At 37.0% G+C, this 27,473-nt stretch overlaps 1 protein-coding gene and 1 long non-coding RNA gene across 2 annotated transcripts in view; one reads left to right on the top strand and one right to left on the bottom strand.

Moving 5' to 3' along the window:
* Window positions 1–21,716, bottom strand: part of bahcc1b (BAH domain and coiled-coil containing 1b) — a 143,797-nt gene extending 122,081 nt beyond the window's left edge. The window contains exon 1 of the mRNA XM_061909108.1: window positions 21,649–21,716. The gene's annotated coding sequence lies outside the window, so the exon portion shown is untranslated. The remainder of the gene's footprint in view (window positions 1–21,648) is intronic.
* On the top strand, window positions 1,883–27,473 carry LOC133558048 (uncharacterized). The gene is made up of 2 exons (XR_009807891.1): window positions 1,883–2,234; window positions 27,323–27,473. It is a non-coding gene; the product is annotated as an uncharacterized LOC133558048 (long non-coding RNA).

Below are 27,473 nucleotides of genomic sequence, written 5' to 3' on the forward strand. Positions count from 1 at the left end.
AAAAAATGTGAAGACCCAATAAATAATAATGTGCCAAAGGGGTCACATTGTCCAAGAAAGAATAAGAATACGATGATTATGCTAAAATGTATATACTCTACTTATACATACACAATAGCATGTGTGCGTGGCCCCACCTCAGTTACACACACTAAATCACATTAAAGCTGTAAACATTACTACCAGAATGTAAACACACTTTTACCAACATAAACAAATACATGGTTATATAGACGACCACTAGACATCCCCCTTGGCATCAATGCTGTTTAAAGTTGTTATACAGAACAGTAGCATTCCAATAGCGATGTTTGTTCAAATAAACAGAACTTATACCTTTTAAGTTATGTTTATTCATTTACATATGTTATAACCTGTGAGCTGTGTTCTGCACGCACACACAGAAATACATTTTGTCAACTTTTGTTGCCAATGTGATAAAAGTGTTTATTACTGTTGTTTTACAGTCATTTGCAATGGTGTACTCATTGTGCCTCATCACAGTGAGGGGTGTTTATTTTCTTTTACAAAGGCAACCAAATTATTAGATATAGTTGCAGGTATAAACATTGTCGAAACAAAATGATCACAGCATGCAAAACAATGGCAACATGTTGACAGTCCTTTCATAACACTGATTTTTAGGCTTTCAAGGGAGGTGCTGCAGCTTGAAAAAAGATAAAGAACACTTCAGTTATGTTTAAAGGCAAAAATAATTGATAGTTCATATGAGAGAATATAAAGTCGAGCAGAAAGTGTATTTTCAGTGAGTAGTGTATTGCAGTATATTCTCAAAAAAGCCCTGTTTTAGGATGCAAACTAAGTTTGCAGATGTTGATTTCACAAACTTATTTCATTTTAATAAGGTTGTTTTTGACTTATGGTTGATGCCGCTAGTCAATTTACATTTGCAAAGTTTAAATGTATATGTTTGATTATATATATGTTTAATTTATGCTGTGTGATATGTTACACATACCACTGTCAACATTTTCATTGTAAATTGCATTACTCTTGACGTAACACAGTACAGTCATTTACGGTGAAGTTAAATGCTGTAAAATATAAGCGTACTATAATGTTTACAATATATTGTTGTAAGGTCACAGTCAATTTTGATTACAATATTTTCACTGTGAAATATGGAAAATGTTTACAGTTTGATTACTAAATACTTAAACACTTAAATTAAAGTCGAATTCATTTGAGTATCGCACTCTGTGAAGTATTTTTCCAACATTTTCCATCATGTTAAAATTATAAAACAACAATCTAAGTTGGCATAAATACTATCATGAGGTAAAATATATATATATATATATATATATATATATATATATATATATATATATATATATATATACAATTTAATATGAGAAAATTATCTTGTGTACATGAGGTTGTGTATAAATTTTATAAAAATATGTAAAACAGTCATGTGTGGAATATTCAATATAATTAAATGGAATTTAAATTCTGCTTCCTTTAATTTGAAGCTGAATTGCAATTCTACTTCCGGTTTAAATTTTCGCCTCGAACGCAATGCAGATTATTGGAAATTAACAGACATTGGGTATACATTCTCATTTAAATTTGGAGTTCTGCACACGCCTGCCAGACACACAGTAAGTGCTGTGAGATTTCCAACGTTGGAGTCATGCATCCAATTGAAAAGTGGAAGGATACATTTGTGTTTCCACGTCGAAACACATCAGGTGCTACAGGCTAATATTCCGGTCTGCCTTTGTTTACAATGGCACAGAAAGGGTTAGCGCGACGTCGTCCTTGTGCAGCTCCTGATTGGCTGGCACACCGCCACAGCGCCGTCCATCATCGAGTGTAAACAAGGCTCTGATTGGCTGCTGGCCAGTCCGCACTGGGCCGCCTGAAAAAAGCAATTACTGCCCCTGCGGTTTCAAGGCTACCCCGCGCCGAACGATGAAAGGAGATAAGCAGAGGCCGGTTTCAAGGCCGTCCGCGCCGCGAACCTCGTTGGCCCCAGAGCAAAAGGAGAGTCAAGAGTGACTAAATCAAAGGGAATACGGTAAAAGGCGGGGGAAATTACACGCCGTATGACATGTAGATCTTGCAACAACAATAATAACAAGTTTGTGTGCGGAGAATGAAGAAGAGCGCGTGAAAGGCAAGGAGGATGCTGCTGCTGCAAGAGGGGGTCCCCGCTTTCCCCGAACACGCAGGGGGAAGTTTGTATTGGACAAGGACGGCGCTTTAAAGTGAGTCCTGCACTCCGGAGATTTTGTCACTTATTGCGCAATGGCGATGCATATCGCTGCTCGCAAGGAGCAGCGGGTATTGTGTCCGTTTGCACTTGTATCAGCGTCTCAAACAATAAGTAAAAAATACAAATATGGAATATGCATACGTTGGCACTAAAATTAAAGTGCATGGATTACTTACAAATGTGTGCAAGACACAAACAAAACAAAACAACAGAAAACGTGCCCGTTCAACCACAAGATTAGCGCTATATTTAGAAGAAGCCTTCAGTAGCTGCATGGATTGCATATGGCCGGCAATTCAAATTAAATAACACTATTGCAAGTCCATGTATTACGTCTGGAATTTAAAAAAAAAATAGTTGGACAATTTTAATTATGAAAACTAAAGCATGTATGTGTCCTTCTACTACACACACACATGTATATTTACCGTATTGCATAAAACCCTGACAACAGTTGCTATATTATTTATACAAATTAAATAACACTATTGCAAGTTGATGTATTACGTCTGGAATTAAAAAAAAATAGTTGCACTATTTTCATTTTAAAAACTAAAGCATGCATGTGTCGTTATACTACACACACAAATGTATATTTGCAGTATTGCATAAAACCGTGACAACAGTTGCTATATTATTTATACAAATTAAATAACACTATTGCAAGTTGATGTATTACGTCTGGAATTAAAAAAAAAAATAGTTGCACTATTTTCATTATGAAAACTAAAGCATGCATGTGTCCTTATACTACACACACAAATGTATATTTACAGTATTGCACAAAACCCTGACAACAGTTGCTATATTATTTGTACAAATTAAATAACACTATTGCAAGTTGATGTATTACGTCTGGAATTTAAAAAAAAATAGTGGCACTATTTTCATTATGAAAACAAAAGCATGCATGTGTCCTTATACTACACACACACATGTATATTTACAGTATTGCATAAAATCCTGACAACAGTTGCTATATTATTTATACAAATTAAATAACACTATTGCAAGTTGATGTATTGCGTCTGGAATAAAAAAAAATAGTTGCATTGTTTTCGTCATGAAAACTGAAGCATGCATGTGTCCTTATACTATACACACAAATATTTATAAATTGTTAATTTGTATGGACTAGCCTATATAAATCGACCATTTAAAAATACACATCAGTAGGCTAAATGAATCTCTTCAAAATACACACACAAATGTATATTTGCAGTATTGCATAAAACACTGACAACAGTTGCTATATTATTTCTACACAATATAGGCCTACTATATGTTTAAAATGTGTCCATCTAAAAATCATTACACAATTATTTACATGTATATTTATATTACATACAGCATATGAAGCATCAAACTGGTGAGCTATATAAATTCTTGTAAAAACTGCAAAACATGCAACCCATGTCAATGTAGTTGCCTTATACTTATTTATAGATAGATAGTAATTTATTGATTCCTTTAGGAACATTTCCTCAGGAAAATTTAAATTCCAGCAGAATTATAGTTTTCCATTCCATTCACACCATTTTGTCTTTATACCTCACACAAATATACGCACCACATATACATTCCCACATTTAAAATGTATGTTGTTAAACCGTAGCGTATATGTACTCCATGCATTACAGTATTTACAGTAATATTATACATTTTAACAATGTGCAATTACATGACAGTATAGATACATGTTTTGTATTACTAAAGAAAATATTGATATTTCTATGATAATTCATATTTTATTTATTGTTTGATTTAGATGTGCTCATCAGGTCCACATAAGCATCCCAGACAAAATCTTAAAGGTCAGGAGGCTAAAATAATTATATATATAGTTCACATTTATTATCAATGTAACAGGGACAATTAAGAATGCCTTTTTAAGCACTTTATACACAATATGTCTTTAGCTTTTCAGAATTTTTTGCAGGTTCTTTTCACATAAAACGTGGGGGTTGTGTGTGTGACTCCCCTGCAGTGTGCGGAGGATGGGGGTAGATGGTTGGGAGTTGGGAAGTATAGGGGGCGGACGGATAATTAATGCGGATTGACTGATTGCTCTTGAAACAGAGCGCTCCTGCACTCGGATTGTCCTCAAGCAGTGAAGCATCCCTGACTGACACTTTCCACCTTCCCCTCCTTCGCTTTCCATTCTATAGGGCCATGCACTTCTGCATCTCACACTAGCCCGGTGGATACTCTTTTTCTCTGGCCCAAGGAGCCTCACATTCCCCCGGCTCCTATGCCTGCCCACAAGCGGTGCAACTCGGCCAACTGAGACAACGGTGGGGGTGTTTGACTGAATAGAAAACATTACATATGTGCCTAACAACACAGTGCACACTCACTTCTAAAAGTATATGATTATATGTTAAAAATAAGGGTCTGCCCCTCCAATCTATAATTTTTAATACCAAAAATACATGTAGAATCCACTCACCAATACGATAATACCTCATACTAACAACAAATCAATTTTAGAAACATGCACTGTCGAAAATTTATATATTTCAGGGGTCCCCACTTAGCACCGCTCAAAGAGAGAGAATATTATTAAAGTATATTCATCAAGAAGGCGTCTTCTTACACCTGCAGTATGTTTTAAGATGCACAGGTGGTCAGCTGTTTTAGTTTTGGTATACGGTGCCTGTTGTCGTGGATTTGGGCATTTCCCGCATGGTCCAAAAACAAAAAAAAAGTGAGTCCAATTTAATTTCTAATATACAGCAGAACCCCCACCCCCCAAAAAAGAGCAGCAAATGGCCCACGCGTGCCGCACATTGCACAACCTTGACATTGAAAGGGTACAAGAAACTACATTTTTGGGAGTATTAATAGATGATAAAATGAACTGGAAATTTCGTATAAAAATATACAACAGTAGGTGGCAAGAAACATTTCAATAATGAACAAAGCAAAATACGTCCTGGAGCCAAAATCCATTCATGTTCTCTACTACTACCTAGCGGTACCATATCTGAGGTCCACCCATCCATCCATCCATCCATCCATTTTCTTGCTTGTCCCTTTTGGGGTCGCGGGGGCTGCTGGAGCCTCTCAGCTGCATTTGGACGGAAGGTGGCGTACACCCTGGACAAGTCGCCACCTCATCGCAGGGCCAACACAGAGAAACAGACAACATTCACACTCACATTCACACACTCGGGCCAATTTAGTGTTGCCAATGTAATGTGTAGAAATATGGGGTTGACAACTACAAATGTGCGCTTCATTCATTAACCATGTTACAAAAAGAGAGATTAGACTGATACATAATGTAGGATATAGAGAACATACAAACCCTTTATTTATTGAGTCAAACATGTTGAGGTTCAATGTTTGGTAAAATTGCAAACGGCTAAAACTAAGTACAAAGCAAACTATAACCTGTTAGCCAAGAATGTACAACAATTCTTATCAACTAAAGAGGAGAAATATAACCTTAAAGTGAAAACTAATTTAAAACATTTGTATGCACGTACAAGAAAGAAAGAAATAAACCTTGGTCCATTGAGCTAGTGCTGTGTGGCCTGCAAATATATATTGACTAAGTATAGATTTATATTCTGTTGTGTCGATTAATCGTTAAATGAGTGTGTGTGTATTAAAATTGATGAAATCCAGACTGCATTGGAGTGCCCCCAACTAAATATGCGGACATAGTTTCCACACAGAGCATGCATGCACATGGGAGCATTGTGTGGGTGTCGTGATCTGTGTGGCGACCAACAGTGAAGATGTATTTATTTCTTGCACATGCGTGAAAAGTGCCATTTCACTGTTGATGTTGTGTATTTATTAGCAAAAAAGGAAAAAGGGGTGTGGCAAGTGGGCAGAAAAAATGTTTTTTGTAGTATTTTCCTCAAAAACTTGTTTTATCCATCCATCCATCCATTTTCTACCGCTTATTCCCTTTCGGGGTCGCGGGGGGCGCTGGCGCCTATCTCAGCTACAATCGGGCGGAAGGCAGGGTACACCCTGGACAAGTCGCCACCTCATCGCAGGGCCAACACAGATAGATAGACAACATTCTATATACATATATATATATATATATATATATATATATATATATATATATACATGTGTATATACATATATATATATACATGTGTATATATATACACACATACATACATGTATATATACATATATATATATATACACATACATATATATACTTGTTTTATTCTTATGGAATTTTGTGACATTTAGTTTGAACAGGCTAGTAACAAGTGATGCCCTCAGCACAGAGTGATGGGAGAGAGGTGTATGGTCGTGTGTGTGTGTGTTTTGTCTCGTCTTGTCTTGTCTCATACTAACAGTGGTACTATTGTATTGTTAGTGTACAGGAGTTTTTCTTGCTTTTGAATGTATGGTATTGTTCTTGTATTATATTGTTTATGTTACATGTGGAATGAGTGAGAGGGGTTGGGATATTATAAGCATCTGCTTCATTTAACCCTTTTTCAAGCATTGCACAATTGTCTCTGCCAAGATGTAAAACATGTGTTGTACTATGCAGGTTTGAAATAAATACTTTAATTCGATTCAATTCAATATACGCATTGAGCTTCTACAGTGTGTTTTATCAAGTGGTGCTAAATAATTAATTTTATCTTAATTTAATCAGAATAATCACATTTTTAAAATTAAATATATCATTAATCAGTCACTTGCTTGATTTAAATGAACAATTTGGACACAAATGCAATTTTATTGTCAGAATATAATTCAGGAATATTTAAACAAAGAAAAAAAGTTTAAGTGTACTTTGAATGCACTACATTTTTTTGCGCTCAAACCTGAGTAACAGTTTTATCTGAAGTCCAGTGAGGATGTATTTTGAAATTAAATTAGCCAGTGAACATACCAGTTGCAGTCGCATCACTCATATCTGTTGACCTGATCAACAACCCGTATACAGCCTTTCAGGTAACCATCCACGGTTAAGCTAAAGGTGCATGTAGAGTCCAAATAAATTGTTTTAGTTGACCTATATACATGATTAATGCCATTATTCCTTGTGATTAATCACATGAGTTAACCCACAATTTTATCTGATTACTTGAATAATCGAACAAAATAATCCATGGATTACTCCAATACTAAAATAATCTGTTGCTGCAGCCGTAGGGTGCTGTGTCCTTAATATTTTGCCTTCTCGGTGTGCCGTGCACACACACACAGTTGCGCTTTTGTAAGGAAAAAGGTCAACATTAGCAGCAAATGACTAAATTGACTTAAAGTAGGTGTCATGCCAGCCATGACTTTAATATTATATGACCATATGGCCACCTTTTCCCTCTTAAAAGAAAGTCATAATTCACAGCCAAAGGGAAACATTCTTGGTTTAAATGAGGACCAAATGGAGATTCTCCCCGGGTACCGCTCTAAAACAGACAGCCGTCCTATTTCTGATAGAATTACACAATAGGCTCCCTTGAAAGATGGTGTCACAAAAAAAGACGCATACATTTTTTAAAACTATTTTGGTGACCGAGACACCGTAAATATCACGACGCTCACGCAAAAGACAAAATGAAGTCAGGACATGGACACACAATGTGACCTTTTTATGCACAGATGCTGGCGGTTGTGCAGACAAATAAGAAAGAGGCTCACCAAAAGAATGTCTCACATAAGCGGCTCGATGTAAACGGTGGGGTTTTTTTTTTTTTTTTAGACGGAGATGATGGCGACGAAGGGGAGATAGTTCAGACGCCAAATTAGTACCTGTCACACAGATATATATCCAACTGTAATCAGCTCCAGGCCTGCGTGAAGAGCAGCAGCATGCAGCATGTATTTATGGGCTATCAAAACATGCAGGTAGAGGCTGTATTAACGCTACAATTTATTGCCATAGCGTGTTGTCTTGCGTGTGTACATGCTAAACTTACATGTGTTTTATATTCACGCAGGGAGGGAGACGAAGGGGATTTTAAATGTAGACAATGCATTGGACTGTTTCTACAGGGTCTATTTACCTCCTGAATGTTGACTGAAATGCTTCTACAATACAAAAAGCACTGGACGCTAGGTTTGAAAACACAAAAACTGTCTTCATTGAAGATTACTAACATGTTTTGCTGAATTCTAAAATGTCCAGGAATGTTTTGTTTGGGGTTAACACAGTGGAGCCCATACGTATAGCGGGGCAGCATGGGGTCAGAAGGTCATATGACCTAGTGCAACATAACACTAAGGTGGAGGGAAGATTCTTTGAATTACTTCAACAAAAAACATTTTAAGGAAGCTGTTACTATAGTTAGATTGTTAATGACAATGTATTTTTAACATGGCTTTACATTTCGGGGACATAAAAATGTATAAGAAAAGCTTCTCTTAATAGTCTGTTGCTTCATTCATAGCTTTGTAGAAGGTGTTTCTGCCCCCTTTATTTTTTCATTAGTGAATAAGATATCAACCGACTTACTGTCACGGTTGTAAAAAACTGTAATACATGTGAAACTCAAAAATATAGGCTGATAATTATAATATAATTTGAAAGATATATGGCTTGCAGTTTATGAAAACCTCAAATTTAAAATCTCCGAAAATCTGGAGGTTTCCATTCCATGATCATTAAAATTACAGCAACTTGACAAATCTCACATTGTATATATTGAGTTTATATCACAAATTAGTTTTACATTTGAGGTCAAATTGCTGACATAAATGGACTTTTGCACGATATCGCATTTTAATTTTTGGAATTTCACCTGCTTGTGAACATTTTAAATATAAGAAGTAAAACAACCAGGAATTCCGCGAGCGCAGTATATTAATAAATAATAATTAAATAAGATCTGCTTACACATTTCCGGCAGGTTGAATTGTGCAAGTGTAAATAATGTTTTTTAATGTTATATGTAGGAAATAATGGGTATCAAAATTGATGCAAGAAACCTTTTGAATTGCCCAAAATGCAGGATATGGGTCATAATGAAAGATTTCCGATTCTGAATGACGTAATGATTATGGTAAGCATTTTCCACACCGTTTTAGATATTTTTAAATACATCTAAATATGATATAAATAATATTACATAATTTAAAATAATGCTGATCTTAACAATTCACACAAAAACATTTCTGTATTTTTCTAAAGTCTTTTTTAAATAACTTTAAAGATGTGTGTGTGTGAGGGTGGGAGTGTGTGTGATGTAGTCAGTGGTTAAGGCAGCTGGCTCTTTTATGTGTGTGTTATTTGTAGGGGCTTATTTGAAACCAACATGATGGACTGAGGCTGACTAGCTGGTTGGGAAGGAGTGCGTAGTAAGCATTTAGTCATGATGGTTGAGATATCGTGTGTGTGTGTGTGTGTGTGTGTGTGTGTGTGTGTGTGTGTGTGTGTGTGTGTGTGTGTGTGTGTGTGTGTGTGTGTGTGAGAGAGAGATGCTGATACAAGCAACGCAAGCTTTGGCCAAGTCTATGGTGCAAAACTAAAGGGAGCGCACATTTGACATGCTTGAATCGGCATGTATGCTCCACTATTTGACACCACATTGCCCTCAAGAGGCCTCAATTGACAAACCTTCCAACATTTACTCGATTTCCAAGACAAATTTGTCACATAAGACTCATAAAGCATCCATCCGTCCAATTGCATTGACTAAATTGGCAAACACTGAAAAGGAATCCAACACATTCAGAACGACCGCAAGCAGCCTAATGAGGAGTTTTAACGCAAATAAATTGTGTAATTACACATGATAAATTAGACAACATGAGTTTGGTTAACTTAACAAAATGCATCAAAAACAAAAGGCGGCCTATTTTTCTGTTTAACTTTGCACAATCAACGATCAGCTTTCCGAAATACCAGTGCCTATTACAATAACTTCAAATAGTTGCAGCTTCCTTACGTTATGTCCCCCGCTGTGGGATTTCCCCCCGAAGACAAGCACCGAATCTTGTGGACGGAAGGCACCGTGACGTCGCGTAACAGTAAATTTATGCCAAGGAGCATTAACCAGCAAATGAATGGAGACACACTCTCCTTGCGTGTTCTTCTAGGGAGCTTTCTTGGCTTTTTTTTTTTTTTTTTTTTTTTAATCATGGGAGGGGGCAAAGGCACATTATCTTGCGAGGTACACCCACTCCCACTCCTGCTAGCACATATAAAGTGTCTCTCTCTCTTTCACAAACACACATGAACACACACCTCTATCTAACCACTATTGTTTGGTTTGCAAATCTGATTAGAGTTGATCCGGAACCATGCAATGGGGTGGAGGAGGCGCACAAGGCCTAAAAAATCATTCTACGTGCTCAAGTTTCTTTCTCTTTGCAGAAGTTGCAACACATGTGCATGGCTCGCGTGCGGAAAAGGTGGATAAATGCTCCAAGCTGACTACAAAACTCTTATTTATGTGCAATAGTTTACTCAATAATAGAGCCAACTTCCGACTGGGGGTCATAGTGCAAAGAAGAAAAAAAAAAGACCGATGCGTTGCAGAGCCTTTTACAACCATTTTGGATGGAGGCACGCACACGCTGGTCCAATTGGAGGAGCACTATAAACATTTAGCACTGGCGGTAAAGTCCACGGCATTTTCCACGCACTTCCCTTTGATCACGTCCAAGCGATCCAGGCAGTGTAAAAAAAGAAGAAAAAAAAAAGAAGTAAAAACGAGGAGAGAGAATGAGGAGTTTCTGGCCTGTGTTTGTGATGCCCGTAAAAATAAATATTTGAATTGGACAATTTCCACTTCTCTCCAGTTTAACGCGCCACATAAGTGACGGCGTAAAAAGGAACGAGAAGCTGAAGAAGTGGCAAGGGGAAATAATTGCAAGACCTGAGGCCCTTACACTTTCCTAGCCTCCCCCACAGCTGCCCCCACCTTAGTGGCCCAGCAGGTCACTGATCCAGCAGCACTATACGTCACAACGTTAACCCCCGCGTGACCACGTCTGGAACACAGAAGGTGTGAATGTACGTGCACACCATAAAAGCTACATATTGGGTACCGTGCATGCAGAAATAGAAAACAGGTTTCCTCGTGTGGAATTCAGGTGGATGGGAATTAATCTCAACCGCAGCTGAAATTATGATGTAATTGATCCAAATATGGATAGCATACAGGGGAAGTACTGTCGCCTTAGTGGTGGGAGGGGTGATACTCAACAATTCCCCACCCCGAAAACATTGTTGGAAAAAAAAAAATCATGATTTCACATATCAGTTTGTGGAATTAAATTATGGAATGGATTAAGCAAAGAAGTTAAACAATTTACTAATATGATCCGGTTTAACAGGCTGTTCCAACTAAAAGTGTTTACAAAGTACAAGGACGAACATATTGAACCTTATTGAAAATTAGATATTATTCATCTCATATGTGAACCATACCTGACGTAACTATTATTAGGATATATGTTGTATTCATTGATGTAAATTATGTTACAATACAAGGACAATAAGTGAATATGTGCTACTCAATTTCTATGAATTGGAAAAGGATTAGGTTAAATCATTTCGACTTTTTCCTACTCCTTTTCGAACATGTTGTAAAGAGAAACATAAATGTGTAAACTATACAATATATCACTTGTAATTGCATTAATGTTTGAAATGGATTTAAACCAACAAACCAATCAACAATCCAATAACATAATTCATTTCTATTTATTTCATTGAGGTGGCGACTTGTCCAGGGTGTAGTCCACCTTCTGCCCGATTGTAGCTGAGATACGCACCAGCGCCACCCGCAACCCCAAAGGGAATAAGCGGTAGGAAATGGATGGATGGATATTCATTTCATTTTTAGCTCAGTAGTCAGCACGCACGACTCTACCCTGATGACATTGGTAGTAGCAGTAGGAATTAAACAATGCAGCCGAGAGAGGGCGTATACAATCGCTATACAAAGCTGAGCTGAGTGTGATTGACAGCTATGAACAATATTGATTACATTACGCCGTGAAAATCGGGGCACTCTGATCGGGGTCCCTTGGGCCAGGTAAGCCCGTGCATCAAACGGCTCTGGCTATGGGTATTGATTACATTTCAACCAATACTATATCAATATACTTGAAAAACGGTGCTTTGTAATTGTACTAAAAACTAAACTAAAACCCCCCATATTTTTATGTAATTTTGTGACATTTAGGTTGAACAGGCTATTAATTAAAATATTTAAATTATATAAATGAAACGATAAGTTGTATATAAAAAAAAAGAAATAAAATCCACAACAAGCCCTATTAAATATTGCAGCAATACCGAGCATAGAGAAGGTGCAAAAAACAATGTACTTGTGTTGTAATGTTGATGTTCATAATCTCGCTGGTGCATAATGGGGAAGCGCTGTGTTGTTGTTGTGGCTACTGGTTGGGCTAGTGCTGAGGTGCTAATGGTGTTATGAGGGCTGCTGTTGGCGATGTCTCTCAAATCGTGGTATGGAAATGTACGGAGTTGGGATCAGCGCTCACCTACTGTGTACATAGTCTTCTCTAAAGTTAGACAGCTGAACTTTTTTCCAGGTCAAATTGAAAATATTCAGCTCCCCAGTTTGTCTTCCAGGCCTTTACACAAATCAATCGTTACCTTTAAGTGTTTAGGGAAAGCTATAGTTTTTAGATAGTTAACTAGTTCAACACGGTTGTTAATCTTGATGCTTGCAGAATATTTCACAGTTGGGGTTGGTCGTCACATTGTCTCTAGGTTTGGTTGTCAGATATACTCATACAGTTACTGTAGTACTTCAACATACAAACCTAATTGATTCTTTGACAGCGTTCTTAAAGGTAACTGCATTTTTTTTTTTTTTTTTGCCTATCAAACCTTATGTAAGACAAGAACACTTTTTTTTGTTAATGAAATTTAACTAGTAAATAAATGTGATCAAAAGTCTGCTTACAATGGAGCCTTAGGAAGTTGCTCTATTCCGCCTATCAAGCCCTCTAAAAACATCCAAATAGCTGTATCAAGGTTTTATACAGTACATGCTTTAAGTATACATGGAACCAAGCGCAAACCAAGTGACTTTGTGTCTTTCTCGTCATTTCTGGATCGAAATTAGATGCCAAAGTTAACCAAATTGTCGGATTGTGTCATCATCCTTCTACTATCAAGGAGACATTATTTATGATGTGGAATAAACTTTCACAAGCTTCGAGGCAAGAAAGCAGCTCACCAGCCGGTGATGTAAACATAGGCATACAAGCTAGCTATTTCCCTCTGATCCCAGCGGTACTATAAATGGTAGGTCTGTGTTAGTGCTTATAATAACAAAATCACTAATAGGTTAATATTCAAGTCAGGAAATGTAAATTGAGTATTGTTGGCAGTTGTTGGATGGCTGTTTAGAGGGATTAATGGGTGGAATAGAAAACTTTTTGTAAGCAGACTTTTATTTATGTTTATTTACAAGTTAGAATGCATCAAGAAAATATATCCGTCATCTTGTCTCTCCTAAGGATTGTGAATGATAAGCAAACTTAAAAAGAATGTGCAATTTAACTCAAAACAGTCCATCAACGTCGCCTTCACACTAACTTTCTTTGTTTCGGTGGTTGGAAAACAAAATTATGTTGATTTCTAGCTATACGTTAATGCATACGAGTAAGACAGGATGTTTTGGTCGGATCTTACGGGGTTCATATGCTACAGCAACTAACGGCAGGGATGATTGTAGCTCAAATATTTGCGTGCAACTTTAATCATAACAATTAGCTAAGAGACAGCTCTTACCTCAAAACACTATTAAGTTGAGGTACCACTGTATATTCATACTACTGCGGTCAATGGATTAACATTTTCAATCAGATTAATGACACTTGAATTTGGATTAATCATAGTTAATCACAGGTTATTACTCACCTGCATCATTTAATTTAACCTAATATTTGGACAAATGCCATTTTTTGTCAGAATGTTAAAGGATTTTTTTTTTAATGTTTTACTTGAATGCACATTATTTGTTTGTTTGAAACTCAGTAACAGTTTTATCAAAAGACCCATCTGTGTGTATTTTGAAGAGAAATTTGCCAGTGAGCACAAAAGTTAGAGTCTCTTCACTCAGCTTTGCACTGGCGACACGTCTTAAGGAAGGTAAAGGAGCATGTACAGTCAAACTAAATAGCATGATTAATCTGCACACATATACTGTATGATTAACGGAATATTTTTTGTTATTAATGACACAAGTTAACTTTTGATTTTTGACAGCCCAAATTCAAACATTTCATCAGGCTGGCCTATAGATGTTCATGTTGCGTGATCATTTGATGTTAAGATACATTCGAGTTTATTATTTGTTAATTTGCCAATGAAATTAAACTTTCATGTTTAGTTTGGTCTACTTGTTCCCATTAAAATACCTACGTGACAATCAACCCTGTAGTTTGACAACCATTCCCGTTATGGAGTCAGTTTTTCACAATGTGTCAGTGTTTTCGGTAGTTACTTACAAACCCCGTTTCCATATGCAGGTTTTCCCACACATACATTTATTTGTGGCGGCCCGCCAGGAAAGAATTACAGCCGCCACAAATAAAAAATATAAAATAATAATAAAAAATATAAAATAAAATAAAAATTCCGGCTTTTGTCTCGCTCGACCGCTCATAAAAGCAATGGGACTCTGTCTGTGAATAGAGATTGTATTTACATATTATATAAATATGTAAATATTATAAAAATATGTATATAAATATAAATATGTACATTAAGTGTTGTAATTATATTCCAACTCTGCGTTCTTCTTGGTCATCGCCGCCGCCGGCTTTTGGACTTTGCGCCTTTAACAATCCGAATTGTTATTTTCCTCTTTGTTCTGGAGGACACCACGTCCTATGTTTCCAAATATAATTTGAAATGTGGACTCGTCAGACCACAGAACACCTTTCCACTTTGCATCAGTCCATCTTAGGTGAGCTCGGGACCAGCCAAGCCGGCGGCGTTTCAGGGTATTGATGATAAATGGGTTTGGCTTTGCATAGTAGAGTTTTAACTTGCACTTACAGATGTAGCGACCAACTGTAGTTACTGACAGTGGTTTTATGAAGTGTTCCTGAGCCCATGTGGTGATATCATTTACACACTGATGTCGCTTTTTCATGCAGTACCGCCTGAGGGATCAAAAGTCTGTAATATCATCGCTTACGTGCAGTTATTTCTCCAGATTCTCTGAACTTTTTGATGATTTTACGGACCGTAGATGGTAAAATCCCTACATTCCTTGCAATAGCTCATTGAGAAATGTTGTTCTAAAATGTTCGACAATGTGCTTACAAATTGGTGACCCTCACCCCATCCTTGTTTGTGAATTACTTAGCATTTCATGGAAGCTGCTTTTATACCAAATCATGGCACCCAACTGTTTCTAATTAGTCTGCACACTTGTGGGATGTTCCATATAAGTGTTTGATGAGCATTCCTCAACTTTAGCAGTATTTATTGCCACCTTTCCCAACTTCTTTGTCACGTTTTGCTGGCATCAAATTCTAAAGTTAATGATTATTTGCAAAAAAAAAATGTTTATCAGTTTGAACATCAAATATGTTGTCTTTGTAGCATATTCAACTGAATATGGGTTAAATGATTTGCAAATCATTGTATTCCGTTCATATTTACATCTAACACAATTTCCCAACTCATATGGAAATGGGGTTTGTACTTGTTAGAATGTGTTGGAAAAAGAGCAGTAAAGATTTAATTCTGCTTCAGTTTAAGGTGGCAATGGCTGTTGAAAGATGCTGAAGATGAAGATGAGCAATTCCGTAAAGCTTGACAACCAACCCTGTTCTTGTCTTCCTATGTGCTTTTTGTTGCATTGTTCAAAGATATTGTATACATCCAGAGAAAACCATCCTTCTCTGAATTGGACAATTGCATTTAGCATACCAGCGCTAGTTTTTTTTTTTTTTTTAAAGAAATATACCTAAAGACAAATGCCTACTGAGGATGCTGGTTTTTTAGGATGCAAATTGAGGGACTTGGGGGGCAAAAGCCAAATGATTTGAATGAGAGCTTATAGGCGTTTTTGCTTATGTTTGACTTTATTTAAATCAAACTATTGTATGTAATATAGGAAATATGGGAAATGAATGCATTAACTGTGTATTGTATGTACCGTATGTATACCACAGAAAGGCAGCGTGGGTTGTCAGTGATCAGCTGACAATGCATACCCCAGTTTAAAGTTGAATAAGGTCAATGGCAAATTCTGCTTCAAAATACACTGACACAAGTTTAGATAAAACTGTTATGAAACTTTGATCAAATTAATGATTTATTAGAGTAAAATGTTTTAAAATGGTCTGAGTAGACATTCTGACAATATTTTTTGTCAGAATATTGGGGTCTTTTTTTAAGATCAATTAAGCAAGGAATTTCTCGTCCAAAATCAGAAATTGTGATACCTCTGACTAAATATATTAATCAATTGACAGCATTGATATGTATTTGACTGCTGTCTTTTTATATCAATAAGAAAGTGCGCAAAAAGTTAAGGACTATGTTTCTGCGAAATGTCCAAAATCTCCAGAATGATGCACATAAATTGCAAACCTGGCAACCAAAATTTCAGATATATTATATATATTTTTAGTACATTACACTGTAAATGTATTAATGTAAAATGACAACAAATCTAATAATAATAATTGCAATATTTTCACAATAACATTTATAGCAGCTTACTGTAAAAAACCCAAAAACAATTAATTGCTATTACTTGCTGTGAAATATAAGAGGATTATAATTTTACAGTCATTTTTGTAATGATGCGTGCAGTTAATTTTGATAACAGTTTTTTACTGTGAAAATACTGTTAAATGATGTTCTCAGGGCATTCAATTGATCGCGACCGGACTGTTTGGTTCGCTTCTCATCCATGTCGTCGGCTTCATCAGTTCAGGCTTATAGACTTCAATTGGTCAGGTATAGTCTTACTTAGGCTTATTAAATGATGTGAAATCCTGGTAATTTTTACAGTGTACCTTTGATATTAAATCCTCCAAAATTCATCAGAGAACAAGCTCGCAGTGCAGTCAACTTGAGATTAAGTACAAAAAATGTACTACATACTGCAAAATATATACTGGCAAGTAAAAAACATTCTAAAAAGCATATCTAACGACACAATATTCAGCAAAAATGCCCCAACAGACAAACTATCCAAGCTCAAGCAAAGTCACTGTATTCCATTACATCATGTTGAAACTATGAAAGTATTCTGCACACCGAAGCAACAACACACACCACCCTGGATGCTATTGCTTTGTGATGATTGATGGGTAAGACAGGAAGGAGGTATCAAGATAAACCACACCTACACAGAAGCACATTTATTTGACTATAAGGCTGACGCCTGCTTTATGAACTAATTCAAGGCAATACCGCACATTTATGCTATGCGGTTTTACACTAAACAGTAGAAGATAAACAATTGAAGCCGTTTCTGTTCCTGGTTCTACCGCTGCACAAAACCACCCTCATACATGAATTCAAGCGAGAACCTGTCCTGACTGCTCAGTAAAATTTGGATAGAGCAACAAGAAGTTCACATCAACAACAATCAATCAAACTCTATTAAATAGCACTTATTATTGCGAAGGCAAGTTGTAACAAAAAGGGCCTTACACCAGTAAAAAAAAAAAGAAGAAGAAAACACCCACACACCGCACTATTGACAATAAAACAGTGCATGGCACTGAGGATGGAGGGAAACAAAACCAGCAAAGACAAACATAACATACACTGCAATGTGAAGAGACTTAATTGTACTTCTCAAGCGAAGAAGTCAAAATCCTTCCCTTTTCATGTTAGCCAATGCGTCTGCATCCGTAGAAGTGTAATCAGCGTTTCTGGTGAATACATCATTTATTGTTTACACTTGTGTGACAGTTAACATTTTTCAAATGTTTGTATTTGGATGACACTTAATGTTATATAAAGTTACTGTTACTCTTTAACAGTTCTCCCTCTCTTCTTCATCATATAGCAAATGTCCATCCATTTTTTTAAATTTTAATTTTATTTTGTCATATAATAGAGCAGTTAACTTCTTTTCACATATTGAATACAGTTGAAAATTTTAAAAAGCGAAGGAAGATTACTTTGTTTGAGCAATTATCCTTATCTACTCATGTCACCAAATGTATTTACTTTAGTTTTATTGTACTATAGAGCAGCAAGTCTGTTTTTGAATTTGGAAGGCCCCCAAAAATGTTATATAAAGTTAAATCCAGCTCAACAACTCTTCCCCTCTTCTTCATCATGCTATTTAGTCAATAATGTAGCAGTTAACTTCTTTTTACACATGGATTACATTTGAAAATCTTCAAGTTTCACAAAGGAAGGTGACTTTGTCAGAGTAATTATCATTTTCACCTGGCAACGTCACCAAGTTTTTTTCAATTTTGGTTTTATTTATTTGTACTATAGAGCGACAATCCTCGTTTTGCATTTGGATGAGACTTAACAATTGTATATGGTAAGGTGTACTTCAAGAATTGTCCCTCTCTTCATCATGCATATTTTAAGAAAATATGTAGTCCTATTATAGAGCAATTAACTTTTTTACACATTGTAATATAGCTGAGAGTGATTAAAAGTGTTATGAAGGGAGGCGAGTTTGTGTAAGGAATTTTATCCTTCTCATCAAGTCACTTCATCAAAGTCATTTTGTTTTTTTAAGGGGTACTTTAGAGCAGCTAACCTCCTTTTGCATTTGGATGACACTGAAAATATTACATAAAGTTGAGTCCACTTCAACAATTTGCCCTCTCCTCATAATGCAGCAAATGTATTCATTTCAATAATTTTTAGTCATTCTATAGAGCAGTTAACTTCTTTTTACAAATGAAATACATGTGAAACCGTAAAAGCATCACGAAGGAAGGTGACTGAGCAAATTATCATTTCTCACCCATATAGTCAGGTCAATAAATTGATTTATTTTAGTTTTATTTAGCCTCTTTCTACATTTGAATGACAATTAATGTTACATAGAATTAAGTCCTCTTTAACATATCAGTACTCCCTTTCATCTTAATCATGCAGCAAATGTATGTACCGTATTTTCCGCACTATAAGACGCACCTAAAAACCTAAAATTTTCTCAAAAGCAGACAGTGCGCCTTATAATCCAGGGGGCCTTATATATGGACCAATATTGAGCCACAACAGGTCTCACAACTACGGTAAGCAGCCGCCGATTTCATTTTCCCCCGTAGGAGAAGAAGCGCGCGGTGCATGCTGGGATATATGACTGCGCCAGGCCGTGCCGTTTCATTTCCATTTGTGTGTTTCAATGTAAAGACCCCAAAATGGCTCCGATTGAGAGACATGATTTCAGGAAAGCAGGAATTGTCACTGCACTGCTAGACAACAGCAGCGACACTGACCCTATTAACGACGTCTCGAAATAGTGCAAAGCAATAACAATATATCAATAACACAACGTTGCTCAAACGTTAAATGTCACACAACACAACACACAATATAAACATGTAAAGCTCACTTTATTAATTTATTCCTCATCCACGAATCCCTCAAATTCTTCTTCTTCAGTGTCCGAATTAAACATGCCACAAGAGGTCTCGCAACTACGGTAATCAGCCGCCTACCTCATTTTCCCTCATAGAAGAAGAAGCGCGCGGTGCATGCTGGGATATATGACTGCGGGAGACGTGCCGAGGTCAAACTCAAGGTGATCAGTCACACAGTAGAACACGGGAATAGAGCAGCAGCGAAAGAATTTAACATTAACAGCAGCGACAGTGACTCGTTTAATGACGACTTCGACGAGACATTTTGGATGCCGTATTCGGCCAACTTTTTGATTCTAACACTGAAGAAGAAGAATTTGAGGGACTCGTGGATGAGGAATAACTTAATAAAGTGAGTTTTACATGTTTATTTTGTGTGTTGTGTTGTGTGACATTATCGTTTGAGCAACATTGAGTTGATGATATATTATTGCTCTGCACTATTTCGAGTGTTACTATATTGTAATTGCACTAACGTTTGATTTACCGTAACAGTATCAGACAGTTTTTTACATGTTTATTGAATCAGGGAAGATAATAAAAACAGCTGTTTATTCATTTTGGGAGTGAACGGAGTTGTCAGAACGCTGGTTTGTAATCTATTAAAAAAGTTTGACTGACCTATCTGACTGTTTTGTTGACATTCCCTTTAGCGCAGCTCCATCTAATGGATGCATAACATAACCCCAGCCTCTGCTGTCGCATCTATTCTATGCGCCTTATAATGCGGTGCGCCTTATATATGAACAAAATATTAAAATAGGCCATTCATTGAAGGTGCGCCTTATAGTGCGGAAAATACAGTATTTGAAATGTATTTAGTATTATTACAGCGTTAACTTCTTTTTACACATTACAAAAGAAGGTTAATTCGAGCATTTATCCTTCTCACCTACGCTACAGTCATGTCAAAAAATTTATTTATTTTTAGTTTGATTTACTTGTTCTAAAAAGCAACAATCCACGTTTTGCATTTGAATGCCACTTGAAAATGTTGTATAAATATAAGTCCACTTCAACAATTCTTCCTCCTCTCTTTATCATATTCAGTACATTTATCTATTTCTGTTTTATCTTGTTGCATATAGTTAATTTCTTCTCAATATATTTTTACTTTTTTTTTTACACATGGAAATCAGTTTCAAATGTTAAAAAGCACGAAGTACATATGAAGTTACCTCACGTTCCAAGACACTTGATCGCCCACTGATTTGTAACTCACATACCCTTTATGTATTGTACTTGTATTTTAAATTGTTTATCAATATGTAATTTTAATTTTGTTGTGTGTTTTCAATCCTTTGTCATTTTTTTGTGGATGTTAGATGCACCATAAAAGAACTACAGATGGAAATTATCATGCTAAATCTGGTGCAGCCATTTTCTTAATGTAACTGCACATCGTCCTTTAAATAAACACAATACAAATACTTTGTGTCCATTTAACTTGTATGAAAGTAAACATTTTAAACTTACTTGAAAAACAGAGGTGGTATTATGGTAACATGTTTTTTCATTTAAATTATTTCCAATGATTAAAATATTACTGGATTCAGCCCCTGGTGTTGCATTGTAATTTGTTGCTGCTTATTTCAGGATGGGTTTGTCAGGACTTCAAAATTCTGCAAGCACTTAAAATGAAACAAACACAAAAATTGAATAAAAGAATAGAACATTTGGCATGAAATCAACAACTCCTAAGACCGTCAAGAGACCCTTCAAGACATCGGTTTGATTTTAAAAATTCTTCTGTTCTAGCTCAGCTCTTTTCTTCCTGTCATAATCCGAAGCTCCCGATCTTTGGTTTTTTTCCCAACCAAGCTGTAGCAGGAGAGTGCGCTTTACACTGACCCTTTACTGAATGGTTAAATAGATGCCATCCACATACTCACCCCATCCATCTATTTCAACTCTGACGAGGAACAACTGTAGTGCATTCAGTCAAACTAGGAACGCCTGCAGCCCTGAAACGCGACTCTTTGCTCCTCATTAGAACAATCCAAGCCAAGGCCACTTTCCCACTAAAACCCTTCTCTCTCTCTGGCTCTGGCTCTTTCTCTCTCTCTCTCTCTCTCTCTCTCTCTCTCTCTCTCTCTCTCTCTCTGTTGTTGGGTAAACACACTTCAGAGGGATAGACCTACAAATGTCAGGTTGTACATAAATACATATAGTATGTGAAATTCCATTCCTTGTTACTATAAGGGCTGGAAAAAGTCTTGAAATAGTCCAGTGTATTCACAGTGGGCCTAATCATTATGCCGCCACCCCACGTACACAGGAAACATCTGTAATATTCATCACTAAACAAGCTAGCTGCTAAGGAGACAATACTGGTTTGTCTTTAACCAAGGTGGCCAGATGTAAGGAGATAAGCATTTCAGTTAATAATGATGTTGATATGATTTTACAAACTCCAAAAAATGTATATCTGATGGTTGCCTTTGCCTATGTCCAAAGGCAGCCCAGGGGCCATTTTTGGCCTGTAGCTTGTTTTTGGGGTTGTACGGTATACTGGTATTAGTGTAGTACCGTGATACTAATTTTCGGTCCAAGTCACGTTGTGACATTGCTGGTTTTACGAGCAGATGAGTATGTTCGGCGGCACACAATCACGGAGCACTTATAAGCAGACACAGTGTGTAGACAGAAAAAGGAGAAGGGATGCATTTTGGCTTAAAAACTAACGATAAAGGTAGAGTTATAACATTGAAACGCCTTCAGAAGGAGATGCTTTAAGACATGGCTAGCTAGCTAGCGTCCATCCGCCGTCGGCAGTGTTTTAGCTACTTCTAAATCACTAAGCCTGGTCTCCATGGTGAAAAATAAAGTAAGTTTCTTACAAGTATCATCCCTGCAGGACGAGGAATAGCTTAACATGCTTCACTACACACCGTAGCTGACCGGCAATAAAATGTAAACAAACGCCATTGGTGGATCTATACCTAACATCCATTGTAATGATATCAAGTACAGGCAGGTATCTAGTCAATACTACTCTATTCTACTCTACGCGATACTTCTATATTTTTGGCATTACAACATCTTTAGTTTTTTTTTAAATGTATATTCCATCCATCCATTTTCTACCGCTTATTCCATTTTGGGGTCGCGGGGGGCGCTGGCGCCTATCTCAGCTACAATCGGGCAGAAGGTGGGGTACACCCTGGACAAGTCACCACCTCATCGCAGGGCCAACACAGATAGACAGACCACATTCACACTCACATATAAAATCAGTAAATATGTCCCTGGACACATGACGACTTTGAATATGACCAATGTATGATCCTGTAACTACTTGGTATCAGATTGATACCCAAATTTGTCGTATCATCCAAAACTAATGTAAAGTATCAAACAACAGAGGAATAAGTAATTATTACTTTTTAACAGAAGTGTAGATAGAACATGTTAAAAGAGAAAGTAAGCAGATATTAACAGTAAATGAACAAGTAGATTAATAATAATTTTCTACCACTAGTCCTTAATAATGTTGAAAAATAATAGAATGATAAATGACACAATATGTTACTGCATATGTCAGCAGATTAATTAGGAACCTTTGTTTGTTTACCTACTATTAAAAACAAGTTGTCTTATATGTTCACTATTTTATTTAAGTACTTAATTGCAATAAGAATCATATGTTTAATGTAACCTGAGATTTTTTGTTAAAATAAAGCCAATAATGTAATTTTTTTATGGTCCCGTTTATTTAGAAAAGTACCGAAAAGTACCGCAATAATTTTAGTGCTAGTACCGGTAACAAAATATTGGTATCGTTACAACACCACATCCATTATTCCAACGCAGGTGGCCAACTGGATGCAGAACACGCCTGGAGGAGATATCATCCCAACCACTGGCGACGTCCAGGGGGACACGCACCTTGAACACCGTCCACCGACGAGGCGAGAGGCAGGCAGCCTGCTGGAATCTTGTCGGAGCAATGTCTCAGCAGTGATTGGCCCGAACTGCTACTATATCGAGATGTTTTACTGGAGATGCTCTCTTCAGCGTTTTATTCGGCCGATTTCAATACCGATCATCCCTGAGTGAGATCGGCCGATGCCAGTACCGATCACATGTGTTAACTGTATATTTTCTATTTTGTTTATGGTGATTGCTATTGGCAGTTCAACAACATACCTCCCTGCTCGGCACTCAGCATCAAGGGTTGGTATTGGGGGTTAAATCACCAAAATTATTACCAAGTGCAGCCACCACTGCTGCTCTCTACTCGCATCCCCTCCTAGGGGGAGGAAGAAGAGGATGGCTCAAATTCAGAGAGTAATTTCACTACACCTCGTGTGTGTGACTGTCAGTGGTACTTTACTATATCAACACAATATTTTAACTGGTTTCATATTCTCTTTTATTAGATACAATTGTTTTGCCTAAATAAATGTAATTGTACACAGCAACTAAAACAATGAAAAACTACTATCTACTGCTGACTTAAATCCTTTGGTGTTTGCCCTCAAAGTCGCAAGTTTGAAAATATTAAAGATTTTGAAAAAATATAAATATTGCCCTAATCACTCTAGTATCGATCATATACTGATACTACCCTTGGTATTGACACGGATTGACATGGATCGATCCACCCTCCTCTTACAACAATGTTGTTGTTATATTGTCCTCTCTCTATACTTGTATGACTCTACTTGTTAAATTCATGTTAGTAGATGCTTACTTTCTGCTGTGACGAGGTTCCATCTACACTTCTTAGGCTTTGTTCACACTGCAAGTCAATTTTATTTTTTTTTGACCATATGTGACCTGTATCTGATTTTTTCATGGCAATGTGAACAGTGGGATTCAGAATTTTTCAAATCCGATCCAGGCCTCATTCGTATGTGGATATCATCCAGATATACGACTGCAGTGTGAACGCTCAGATTGCATTAATTCAACCAGAACGTCATTAAAAAAGCCATATGCACCAAAATTCTTCATCAAAATAGACTGTTACAAAATAAATAGTTGACAAATGAGCAGAGAAAGGGCGCAAATAATGTTTTAGGAACCCACATCAATGTTTCACCACTCCTGTCTCCGACTGCTCGCCCACATGCTCTTTGGAGCAGACATCGAAGTAAATGTCCCGCAAACTGACAGAGCCAAAATGCTTGGCCTCTTGCTTCTTAATTTTCCATGTGCAATAATTCTGTTGAGAAAATGTTGACTTTGATTTCACAAAATCCTTGAAATTGCCACAAACGCGCCAGGACTTAGGCCTACTAGAATTGAAGCCTTGTTTACTTCCTTTAACACTGCAGCACATGTGACGTCACAACGTCATGTCTGCATCCGGGTCAGATTGTGTTTACATTAGACATAGCATTTTTTTTGTAATGTGAACGACAATATAAAAAGATCGGATTTGGCAAAAAAAATAAAAAATCAGAATAGGACATCCGACCCTGTAGTGTGAACATAGCCTTAAACTTTACTAAGCACATATTTGTGTGTTGTTTAATGCTAGCTTAGTGGTTGGTGTAGCTATTAACATTTCCTGGCTTGCGCTTGGTGTGTAACATGTTTAGCAACGTCCTCCTGTGATAATGATACTTGATATTGTTACTTAAAATAGTAACACAGGCAGTCTATTTTACGTAATGGAGGTGATTATTGTTAACTTAGGGGAGGGGCTCCACCCTGTGTATGAAGACACATAATTAGGTACTAGCCGCTTGTCAGCCGCGGGGGACCACGATAAATTCAATGTCAGCCAGAGGGGATTGACGTCTGTGATCGGCATTGAAATGCATTAATCTGCAAAGGCAATGTCCCACTTTTTCCACCTACTTTTTGATGAAAATGGTCCCATCAATCCATCACATTCCTAATTGTGTGAATGCTCCAAAGCATCCACACAAATGGTTTTCTACACCACATTTTTCACCCGATTCAAACCGTTTCAACTTCAAACGGTTCAGCCTATTCAGGAATCGTGGGATTTTCCTTGACGAATTCCCAGAAATCCAGGTTTTCCGCGGCATTTTTCCATTCAAAATGAATTGGCCATTTTTGTAACTTCCACCATTTCCACATTTTTCAACCAATTCAAACCATTACACCTTCAACACATTCCACCATCCTGGAAATTTAAACCACTTTTTTGCAAGTTCAAAAAAATCCCAGGTTTTTACAGAATTCCTTTTTGTCCAAAGCCCTATTTCCACTCTTTTTTTGTGGCGACTGCTCTTTTCACATTTTTCAACGCATTTCAACCGTTTTAGTCAAAACATTTCTCTTAATCAGGACAAAAAACAAAGTTGTTTTTTTGAACTGGAAAAAAATCCTGGTTTTCCAGAAATTCCGTAATACCATTTCTCTATTCAACATGTTACTACTTCGACATTTCTCGACCAATTTGAACAATTCCAACACCAACCATTTGTTGCTCATTCAAGGTTGTTTTTTTTTACCATTTAAAAAAAAAATCCCACTTTTCCCGAAATACCCACATTTTTGGGAAATTCTCATTGAAACCTATGGGAAATTCTTCAAATTTCCACAACTTGTATATTTTTCATCTGATTCAAACTGTTCCAATTTCAGAATATTCAACCTGTTTGGGAATTGTGTGCTATACTTAAACACTTCTAAAAAAAAATCCAGGATTTTAGTTCAACTTCACCATTGGAGCATTCACATGCAATTCCTTCAGGAATTGCTCCATCTAGTTATTACATATTACACTAATTTGCACTGTTACCAACAACACAAACCTAAGATGTAGGTTCAATTAGATTAGCATGCATGGACCTAAATTGGATTGATTTTCACATCATTAATGTGTAAATGATTTTAAATTGACCCGCACATCCTATAATTTTTTTGGGATGTATCCCTCAGTGGAAAAAGTTTGTAACCCCCTGACTTTTGCTGTAAGACAGTGCTGACCGTGGGAATGTGTGTGTATGTGATATTTATGTGTGTGTGACACAGCTGTGATAGGTTAAGAATCAGACGTTAAACCTGCTTCTGGTTCCAATTTTAGCATCCAGTTCCTTTTTTGGCAAAGGAAAAACACTTTAAGGTGGTACGAGATGTAAAGATGGAGCCACTTTCTGCAGGTTTTTACACGGTCATGTGATTTTTGGAGAGCTAGGGTTTGTTTGCCTCAGACAAGTGCGTACCGCGCACGCACGCACACACACACACACACACACACACACACACACACACACACACACAGAAGGACCTCCTTCAAGTTTATAGGAGGTCCACTGACCCCTTAGGTGAGCTGCCATGGCCACAAGAGCTATGAGAGCGAAGCGTCCTGGGACGTGACTTCTTGCCAGAATACTACGATCGCTCATCGTCCCACACATTTTGCAATCCGTCATAAAATACAATGACATCACTAGACACATAATGGTTCCTTTTATATCGAATCGACCACACTGTATGTCTTTGTGAGTTATGTGGCATATATATGCATATGCAGCATTAAAACACTGTGCTGAAGAGACAAACAGAGACATCACTTCAGTGTCAAGCCAATAATGCCACCGTCCATCCATTCCATTTATCTTTTTTTTTTTTACATTGCAGCTGCTGATGGAGGAGCCAAAAGAGAGACAAAGCTAGCTTTGTCAGCTTCCTTCCCTTCCTCACCGGCTCCTGACGAGTCCACTTGTTCTCCCTCCTTCCCACCCTCTAGCCGTCTTTCAGTTTTTCCAATAAAAAAACGTTCTGCCTTTAA

This window comes from Nerophis ophidion, linkage group LG08, assembly GCF_033978795.1.
Source record: "Nerophis ophidion isolate RoL-2023_Sa linkage group LG08, RoL_Noph_v1.0, whole genome shotgun sequence".
NCBI lineage: Eukaryota > Metazoa > Chordata > Actinopteri > Syngnathiformes > Syngnathidae > Nerophis > Nerophis ophidion.